Below are 8,939 nucleotides of genomic sequence, written 5' to 3' on the forward strand. Positions count from 1 at the left end.
CCGGGCGCTGGATCCCTAGACCCCTGCCAGCTCGCGTGGCGCCGACGGCGAGGAGCCCTGAGGACGCCCCGCGCCAGGTGCGCTCTGGCCGAGACGCCCACTTTCAGGACACTCTCTTCCAGGAGAGGCGCGCAGACCGCTGCCGCGCTCAGGTGACCCGCAGCCAATGCCGAGCAAGACCCGCCCCGCCGGCGCCGCGTCCACGCGGCACAGCACGAGCTCGGCGCTCCAGGCACGGGCGCCGGGGGCGGGCGTCTCCTCTCCTGAGAGGCAGCTAGCGATGCCCCGGGGCACGGGCCCCTGCGGCGCGGAGACCGCTCCAGGCTGGACTCACCGACACCAACGCCGCCAGGAGGAGCGCTTGGCGGGACTCGGCAAACAACCCAATATTTTAAATGGAAAAAGGACTTCAAAAGACCCTTCTCCAGATAAGACATACAAATGGTCAGCAAGCACGTGAAGAGATGTTAATCGTCATTAGTCGTGATGAAATGCAAGTTAACACCACAACGCCGACCCCTCCACACACTAGAACGCCTACAATCAAGAAAGCTAAAAATAACAAATGTTGGCAAAAATTCAGAGAAACTGATACACAATTTTCCATAGGGAAAATGAATAAGTTCCGGAGGTGGATGCTGAGACTATTTGTACAACAACGTGAATGTAGTTAATGCCATAGAACTGTATGCTCAAAATGATTTAAATGGTAAATGTTATGTTATGTGGGGGGGGGGGGGTAACATAATTTAGCCCCTGCTTTATACCAGACCCGAGTCAAAGCTTCTCATCCATTTTCTCTTTTACTGAACCTCCTACGATCTTCACACTCCCATTTAACAGACGAAGCTGAGCCTGAGAGGTTAAACTAAGTGACTTGCCCAAGGCTCACTTCGGCCAAGTCTACCCTGTTCAATGTTGCTGTATTTACTGAGCACCTACTGAGCAATACCTCCAGCACCTGCCAGAGACATTGTGGGAAGACCAGGATGAACGGGGGCTGAAAGCAGATTACAAAACATGGGTAGATCCTGGGGCCCTGCTCTCAAACACTGAAGTTTCTTGGAGTGGAGGGGATGGCCTGTGTCACACTTGTGGAGCCTTTTATTCCACCCCACCACACCCCCACAGAGGAGGGAAGCAGCTGGCCTGATACTGAATATTAGCTCAGCTGGGGAGGAGTCCTGGGGCTTTGAAGAAGGCATCTCCTGCCCCACTCCCCACATTGCCCAGTAGAGTCCAGTATGTGGGCACAAGCATCCCTGTGGTGGGGCAGGAGGCACGTCTCATGGCACCCCTCTCCTCCCGCCCTGCAGTAATGACACTGTACCCATACACCCGCCAGAAGGACAATGAACTCTCCTTCTCTGAGGGCTCCATTATCTGCACCACCCGCCACTACTCCGATGGCTGCTGTGAGGGCATCGGCTCAGAGGGGTCTGGATTCTTCCCCGGGAACTATGTGCAGCCCAGCTGCTGACAGCCTGGGATCTCTGGGATGCTGACCCAAGCACCGCCTTGAGTGAGCCTCTTGAGTCCCACACTAAAGCCTGCTCCAGTCAAGACTGGACCAGACCGGCATGACTCCTGGGCTGTGAGCTGCATCTGTTCCTTCCCCCATTTCAGTGGGAAGGGGTCCTGGTAAAAACAGAGCAGGTACCCAGAGGCCTGCTGGAGACAGGAAAGAACTGGAAGCCAAGGAGTTTGGTGACCTTACCCACAGGGGACCCTTACGCCATGCAAGACAGGGTCTCCAGCTGCAAGTGCCAAGTTTCAATAAAATTCTGATGACCTCCTGATGATTGCCCTGCAGGGCTAGCAGGCCGAGGGACTGAAAGGCAACCCACCTGTAAGGCTCCCGCTCATTGAGCCTCCTCTGCCTGCCCTAAGCAGCAGCATCTCCCATCTCCTCGGTGCTCACTGAGCCCTCCACACGAGACCCCTGTGCCCCTCTGCGAAGGTGGGCCGCACCCTGCTCTTTTGCCAATTGCCTGCTTTGTTATGGATTCAGTCTTGGTTCCCCAGGCTGGGCACTCCTCCAAGAGTGGGGACCAGCTCCCTCACTTAGGTGGGCTCTCTGAGAGCAGAGCTCACCTCGCCCTCATCCCCCAGACGGCAGCGTGAGACATCTCGCTCACCTCCGCCCCTTCACCTCCTTCACAGCTCTGAAACCCCAGAAGAGGGAGGTGGGCCTTGGGTTTCCACTGGCTCTGCTTTACAGCATCATGGTTTTCTGTTCCATACGGGAGGAGGGGGACTCAAAAGGGCCCAGTCAGTGGGGCGACTTTGGTTAAGTCCCTGGTTTCTTGCTGCATAGACGAGGCTGAGGTGCAAGGAGACATCTTTGGGCTCTGTGAGGTCCCTGGCTGGCCAGACCTGAGCCCCGGAACAGTGTGCTACCTCTTTCCACCAACAGGAGGTGACCGTTCCCTCTAGCTTTTTATCCTGTGGGGATGCTGACAGGGTGGGGGGAGGGAGGCAAGGAGTGTAGTGTAGGGTCACAGTAGGTAAAGCAAGATCTAGGCCTGGGACCATCAGCAAGGAGCGCCACCTCTCTCCGTGGGGAGTCTGGTGCGGGGAGGTGTGGGGGGAACATTTCGGGGACTGGGTCCCCTGGACAGAAGACTGGAGGAGGGAGGCCACGCAGCCCAAGGCAACAGTTAACCACAACGTGGCGGGACATGTTCCTTCTCTACCCTGACAGGGAACCCCGTCCTCCCAACTGAGAGGACAAGGTTTGTGGAAACACTGCTGCCTGCTCAGATATGCGTGCCACGCTGCTGCGGCCAGACTCCAGAATTCGCTTGCAGTGGAACTGGGGGAGGCAGCCGAGCTGGGTTAACTGCACAGATGGGGACAGCTCCCAACTCCCTCCTCCAGTTCCGAAATGGACCAACCTGGGATTCCGGGAAATCCTGGAGGAATATACCAAAACGAAAGGGAAAGGGAGTAATAAAACTAGCTTTCTCTTTCCCGACCCCCACCGCCCCACCCCCTCCCCGCCCGGGTGGCCCCTGCAGGCCACGTCCTCAGCACCTGATGCAGGTGTAGGCGCACTTCGGTGGTTTCCCAGGGCACCACCCTGGCGCAGAAGGAGCTGGGCTCGGCCTTCTGCGCCTCCTGCATAAGGCGGTGCATGGGGTAGCGGTGGCGCAGGAAGGCCACGTTGCCGCCTGCCAGTAGCCCCGTGGGGCAGAAGTCGTTGGCGCCATCGCTCACGTAGAAAAGGCTCGAAGGGCACGCCGTCGTGGGCCCGCTCGCGCAAGTAGTCGCTGAGCACCTTGTGCTGGCACATGTTGGCGGGGCAGTGAGCGCAGCTGTGCGCGTGGAAGGGCTGCAGCGCCAGCAGCCCCCAAAGGTCGGGCCCTGACAGGTTGCTGAAGATGTGGCGGAACAGGCCGTGGTGGCCGGCGGCGCGCAGCACACTCTTCACGCCAAAGGTGTTGGCGTCTGAGATGAGAATAACCTCAAAGCAGGCGCCCTGCTTGGCCACAAACTTCAGCAGCTCGCCCGTGCCGGGCGACAGGGGGATGGCCTCGTAGTTGGCGCGCATGTCCCGCGGCCGCACGCCCTGCTCGCCCAGGTACTGGAAGACGCGCTGCATGTATTCGTTGTAGAAGCCCTCGCGCTGGGTGGCATGCAGGCTCTCAGGCAGCCGCTGGCCCGCCGCGGTGCGCACACGACGGAGTCGTCGCTGTTTTCGTCCACGATAGTCTCGTCCAAGTCGAAGGTCAGGAGGAAGCGCGGCGCGCCGGGCGCAGCCAACCCGCTGTCCTCTACCAGCTTTGTCCGGAGCGACCAAATCCTTTTGTGGTCACCAAAGAGTGTCCCTCAGAGGAAAGGGGGACAGGACCTCTGAGCTTCTCCTGCAGGGTGGGGAGCGGCACCTGCGGAGGTCTGTCCCGGCTGAGTTTGGAGTGTCAAGAGTGGGGAGAGGGCCTAGCTGAGGTATTTGGGCGCAGGATGGAGCAAGGGGTGCTCACGGGAATTGGAGGGGACGCTGCATCTTATCCATTCCCGGATTTCTGGGCTCCGGCTCTCACGAGTCCCTCCAGTCCAGAGGGTCCGTGAATGCTGTGCATCTGGGCCGTTCCCTCCACTTGCCCCCCATCCCCATGTTATGTATTTTTAACCACAATAAAAAAATGAATGAAGCACTGATAATACATGTTACAACATGGATAAACATTGAAAACATTCTAAGTCAAAGAAGTCATACTGAAAAGGCCACTTATATCACAACCATCTTGGGTGCTTTAAGTCCATAGCAGTTTTGAAAGTGAGGGGAAGGGACTTTCCTGGTGGTCCAGTGGTTAAGACTCTTGAGCTCCCAATGTAAGGGGCACAGGTTCGATCCTTGGTCGGGGAACTAAAATCCCGCGTGCACAGCATGGCCAAAAATTAAAATAAAATAAACGTCATTGGCCTGGTTTTGGGTCATAGCATCATCCTTGAACCCATCAGAGCACCCACAGGATGGAGCATGAGATTAGCTAAATGTGGATCATATGCCCATCTTCAAGGTGGGTGGAACGTAGCATCAGCCCTCTGGAACTGTTTGGACTGGAAACAGGTAAGAAGTTCCCAAAGGAAAGCTGAGGTTCTGGACTTTGGCCTGAGAACAGATGCTAGCTTGGGGAAAGCGGCAGATTCCACATCACTGACGGCCCACTGCACAGCTGTGGGATCTGAAGGCCAAGGAAGGAAGGGGCTGATTTAGGGTCAGGGGCTGCAGCCACCCATCCAGTGCTCTTGCTGTCCGTCCACAACAGCAAGAACCTCTTCCTCTTGCAAAAGGCACAGCTCTCCTTGATGTCTCTGGTGGCGGGAGCCCAGGAGTCACACCTGCCCCCTGGCCACATGACTCACCCATCCCCCAAGAACAATACTGCTCATTTATCCAGTCTCCTCCCTCCTTTACAAAGAGCAGAGACTAAATGCTATGGTGGTTAGGAAATTCTTGCTCAATGAAGCAGTGGGAGGCTCAAGGATTATGCCGTTATCATGGAATCCATCATTGGCAGCTTTCAGAGACCACATGGGTGCACGTGGCTCTCCAAGACCATGCAGCCTCAGTGTGAAACTGTCCATTGGGTGGCCCAGTTGCTCCCGTATCTTTGACTCTTAATGAGTATGAATATCAAAAGTTTGTTGCAGGGGCTTCCCTGGTGGCGCAGTGGTTGAGAATCTGCCTGCTAATGCAGGGGACACGGGTTCGAGCCCTGGTCTGGGAGGATCCCACATGCCGCGGAGCAACTAGGCCCGTGAGCCACGACTACTGAGCCTGTGCGTCTGGAGCCTGTGCTCCGCAACAAGAGGCCGCGATAGTGAGAGGCCCGCTCACCGCGATGAAGAGTGGCCCCCGCTTGCCACAACTAGAGAAAGCCCTCACACAGAAATGAAGATGCAACACAGCAAAAATAAATAAATTAATTAATAAAAACTCCAACCCCCAACATCTTCAAAAAAAAAAAAAAGTTTGTTACAGCTGGAAGCCCAAAGGATTGCAAGGCCATGGTCTGCTGTATGGTTGTTGTGTCAGGGACACACTCAAATGTTTAGACGGTTATTACCTCGCTTGGAAGGCTATGGGCCTGTGAGGGGGAGGCCCTTTTCTCAACCACATGGATGTTAGTAACTGAAACATCCCAAAGGGCTGTCTGTGCTGCCCAGGTAGCTGTTCAATTGCCAGCAGCAAGGTCAGCTCAGTAATTGGCCACAGGGGCTTGACAGGGACCAGACTGGCCTGAGCTGGAGGACCATAGATGACTGCCTGGATGGTCAGAGGTCAAGGGCTGTCCTGAGACTTGATGTCTATTGATGCCCACTCAGATGGGACAAAGGATGCCTGCAGTCCCAGGAGGGCCCCACCAGCCCTCAGGAGGCAGCACCTGGGGGCTGGTAGGTCGCTGCACCAAGTTATGTATTAATTCATAACATGACCATGGAGTGAGCTCAGGCCTGTGCTGGACCCGGGCTGCCCAGGCCAAGTGGGGCCAGCACTACTCTCTCCAGTTCAGATGGCAGGAGGGAACCCTGTGGGCTTCTGAGGCCCTAACAGCCGTTGACTGAGGTTGAGTTGGATTTGAAACAGTCAGTGACCAGAGCAGACATTTCATTCTTCTGCCATCAGGTTCCAGGATGGGGGTAGATAACCAGCGGTCCAGCTGAACCCCCACTCGTGAGTGACCCCGGGCAAGTCCTGTCCACCCTACAGGACTCAGAGGTGTGGGGTTAGGGGGGCCGTGGGTCAGCTGTGCTTAACACTAACCCACTAACCCTAACGCCCAAACCTCTACTGTTCACTCCCTAACCCTAACCTCCTCATCTCTAATCCTAAACCCTAAGGCTCCTAACCCCTAGCCCCTAGATACTCGACCTTGACCTGTTAACTCCCAACCCTTACCCTGACCCTGACTCAGACCATCTAACCTGATCCTCTAACCCTGACCCTCTAGCCTGCATCCTTTAACTCTAATCCCTCAAAACCTGGGCTCAGCTGAGTGGCTCCAACCAGAGGTGAAGCAGGACCTGTCTTTGGGCCCCCACTGCCTCTGCCCTCTCCTCCTCCCAGGAACCAGAAAGCCCTGGGTTGTTGGACTCTCCTGACCAGAGGGGCAGCTGCTCCTGGTCTACCTGCGCCCACACCCCCCTCCTCTGGGGCCCTTGGCCTCTGGACTGTCTGACCTTCAATCCACCTTCAACAGCCCGGAGACAAATCCAGGTGAGACGCCTGCTTCATTGGCACAGGTGGGACCTGGTCCCCATCCTCACAGCCCGGCCAGAAAGCTTTGTGCACACTGTCTCATGAGGCTGCCTGTCCCCAGCCAGCTGGAGGGGTCGGGAGTCAGATGGGGAACCAAAGTGTCCTTGAGGTTGGAGTGTGGGCAGGACAGGGTAGGAGGGGCGAGAGGTGAGGTGTCATCATTCCCAAACCAGGCAGGGAGTGTGTGCTGTGTTTGCATTTCGGGCAGGGAAGAGTATGTCAGATGGAGGCTCTGAAGCAGCACACCTTGCAGGCCAACCTACCAGGGCAGTTCTTCCCTAAGCCAACGGGTGGCGCAAAACAACGCAACAAACTGTACATGTATCCTTATAATGAACCTGGCAACTGGAAAGGAAACGTCACAGGTCATGGCAACCGAGGCACGAGGAGCCCGTCCCGCCCACCCAGGCTTGCGCAGTCTGGAGGTGGAGCCAGGGTAGGCTGGACAGGCAGCTCCCGGCTGGGGCCTGGGCCGGAGAGCCCCAGAAGGCATGGCAACCCGCAGACAATTTCCAGAGCCCACTGCAGCCAGGAGACGTTCCCTACAGAAGAGCCTCTGGCCCTGTGTGTCCACCCTGCACACAGCACGACCATTCGTCCGTCGACCCCTGGGCCTAGTTCACGGCTGTCTGGCCGCCCCTCCCCTCACTTCCTGAGTGTCTGAGCCCCCAGGGCCCCCTTGGCCAAGCCTTCTCTGCACACCTGGCTTTCCTGACTATCCCTGCCTCTCTGAGCACACCATGTCCTTCCCTGGGGTCTGCGGGTCTGGCTAAGGGTCCCCCTTGTCCCCGGGTGGGCACCCCAGCCAACGCTGACACTTGCCTTTCCTGAAAGATGGCCCCCTCAGTCTCACCAACTCCAAACTGTGTTGCGTTTACTTCTGGGAAAGAGGGAATGAAGAGGAAGCCCCATTCCGGCCTCACGCAAGGTGCGTGCTAACCTTGTGGACCCAAGGGACCACCACAAAGAGGCTGGAAGCCTGGCGGAGGCACAGCCCCCACCGTCACCCCTGTTCCTCGGCCCATCTCCTCTCTTCTGCCATCAAACCCCTCAGCCGCCACCAGAGGAAATGTGTGGGCCTGATCCTGTCACTCTGGTTCCAAAACTGTTCTGTCTGTCTATAAAACGAAGTCAGAGCTAGCTGTCTGGCCACCCTTGCAGCCCCTCTGCGATGCGTCCTCCCCGTGAGCCAGGCACCCAGCCCCTTCCCCTGCCCCCACCCTCCTCTAGAGTGAGCTCCGTCCATCCCACTCCTTCAGTTCAGCTCAGCTGCCACCTCCGTTGACTCACCAGCCAGAGGTAACCTCTCCCTCTGCAGACACACCTGGCCTGCAGCTTCTCTGTCCCGCGCCCGGCTGGGCTGAGCAGAGCTGAGGGCACACGCCTGCTTTACTGTGGACCCCAGGCCCCAGCACATGGCACAGGCTCAGGGATGTTTACTGCACAGATGGATGACCATGAGGATGAGCAGGCAGATCACTCACGGTAGCGGGTAGTGGTCCTCCTTTTGAGTCTCTACACTTCACCACAAAGTGCTGAGGCAACAGCAAAAGGGAGGGTGGGGGAAGGCGGCACCAGAAAGCAACAACCCCGTGCCTTCCTCATCCCCCCACAGCACGCATCTGTACACACACATGTGCACGTACACGCCCAAGCATACCGGCATTCACACACATGTACACACACACATGAAAAGAGGGACTGCAGTCACACACAGGCACACAATCACACGTGCTGCGCATGCAAAAACACGTGCATACACACATGTGCCTGCCTGCACATAAACACACTCACATGCACTCGGATGTGCACAGACAGCACACACATGCACATGCTTGTGGACACTCACGTAATACACACACATATACACAAAAGCTCAGGAAATTTCACAAAGTTTGTTTGTGTTTCAGCCTCCCCAAGAACGAGGAGACAGCAGATGGTCCCTGGGAAATAAAGATGGTCACGGCCCTGCACCTGTCACAGAGGCTCGTTGAAGGCTCAAGTACGCTCTGCCCTGCCCAGTCATGGGGTACAGACCCAGCCTGCTCAGCTGCCTCAGCCGAGCCTTCCGCTGCCCCAGCTGCTCGTGGGAGAAGCAAGTCTGAGTGTCAGTTGCAGGTCATGTCTGTGCTACTTCCGGACTGGGGGTCTTGTGTTATCTTGCATGGTATCT

General features: G+C 56.9%; 1 pseudogene across 1 annotated transcript; it reads right to left on the reverse strand.

Moving 5' to 3' along the window:
* Positions 1-2,426: 2,426 nt before the first annotated feature.
* LOC309810914 (phosphoethanolamine/phosphocholine phosphatase-like) lies at positions 2,427-8,599 on the reverse strand (annotated as a pseudogene). The gene is made up of 5 exons: positions 8,561-8,599; positions 8,251-8,301; positions 7,690-7,745; positions 7,171-7,233; positions 2,427-3,805 (listed from the first exon to the last, which is right to left on the reverse strand). The product of its transcript is annotated as a phosphoethanolamine/phosphocholine phosphatase-like (transcript).
* Between the last annotated feature and the right edge of the window lie 340 nt (positions 8,600-8,939).

This window comes from Mesoplodon mirus, assembly GCF_964341445.2.
Source record: "Mesoplodon mirus genome assembly, chromosome: 10".
Lineage (NCBI taxonomy): Eukaryota > Metazoa > Chordata > Mammalia > Artiodactyla > Ziphiidae > Mesoplodon > Mesoplodon mirus.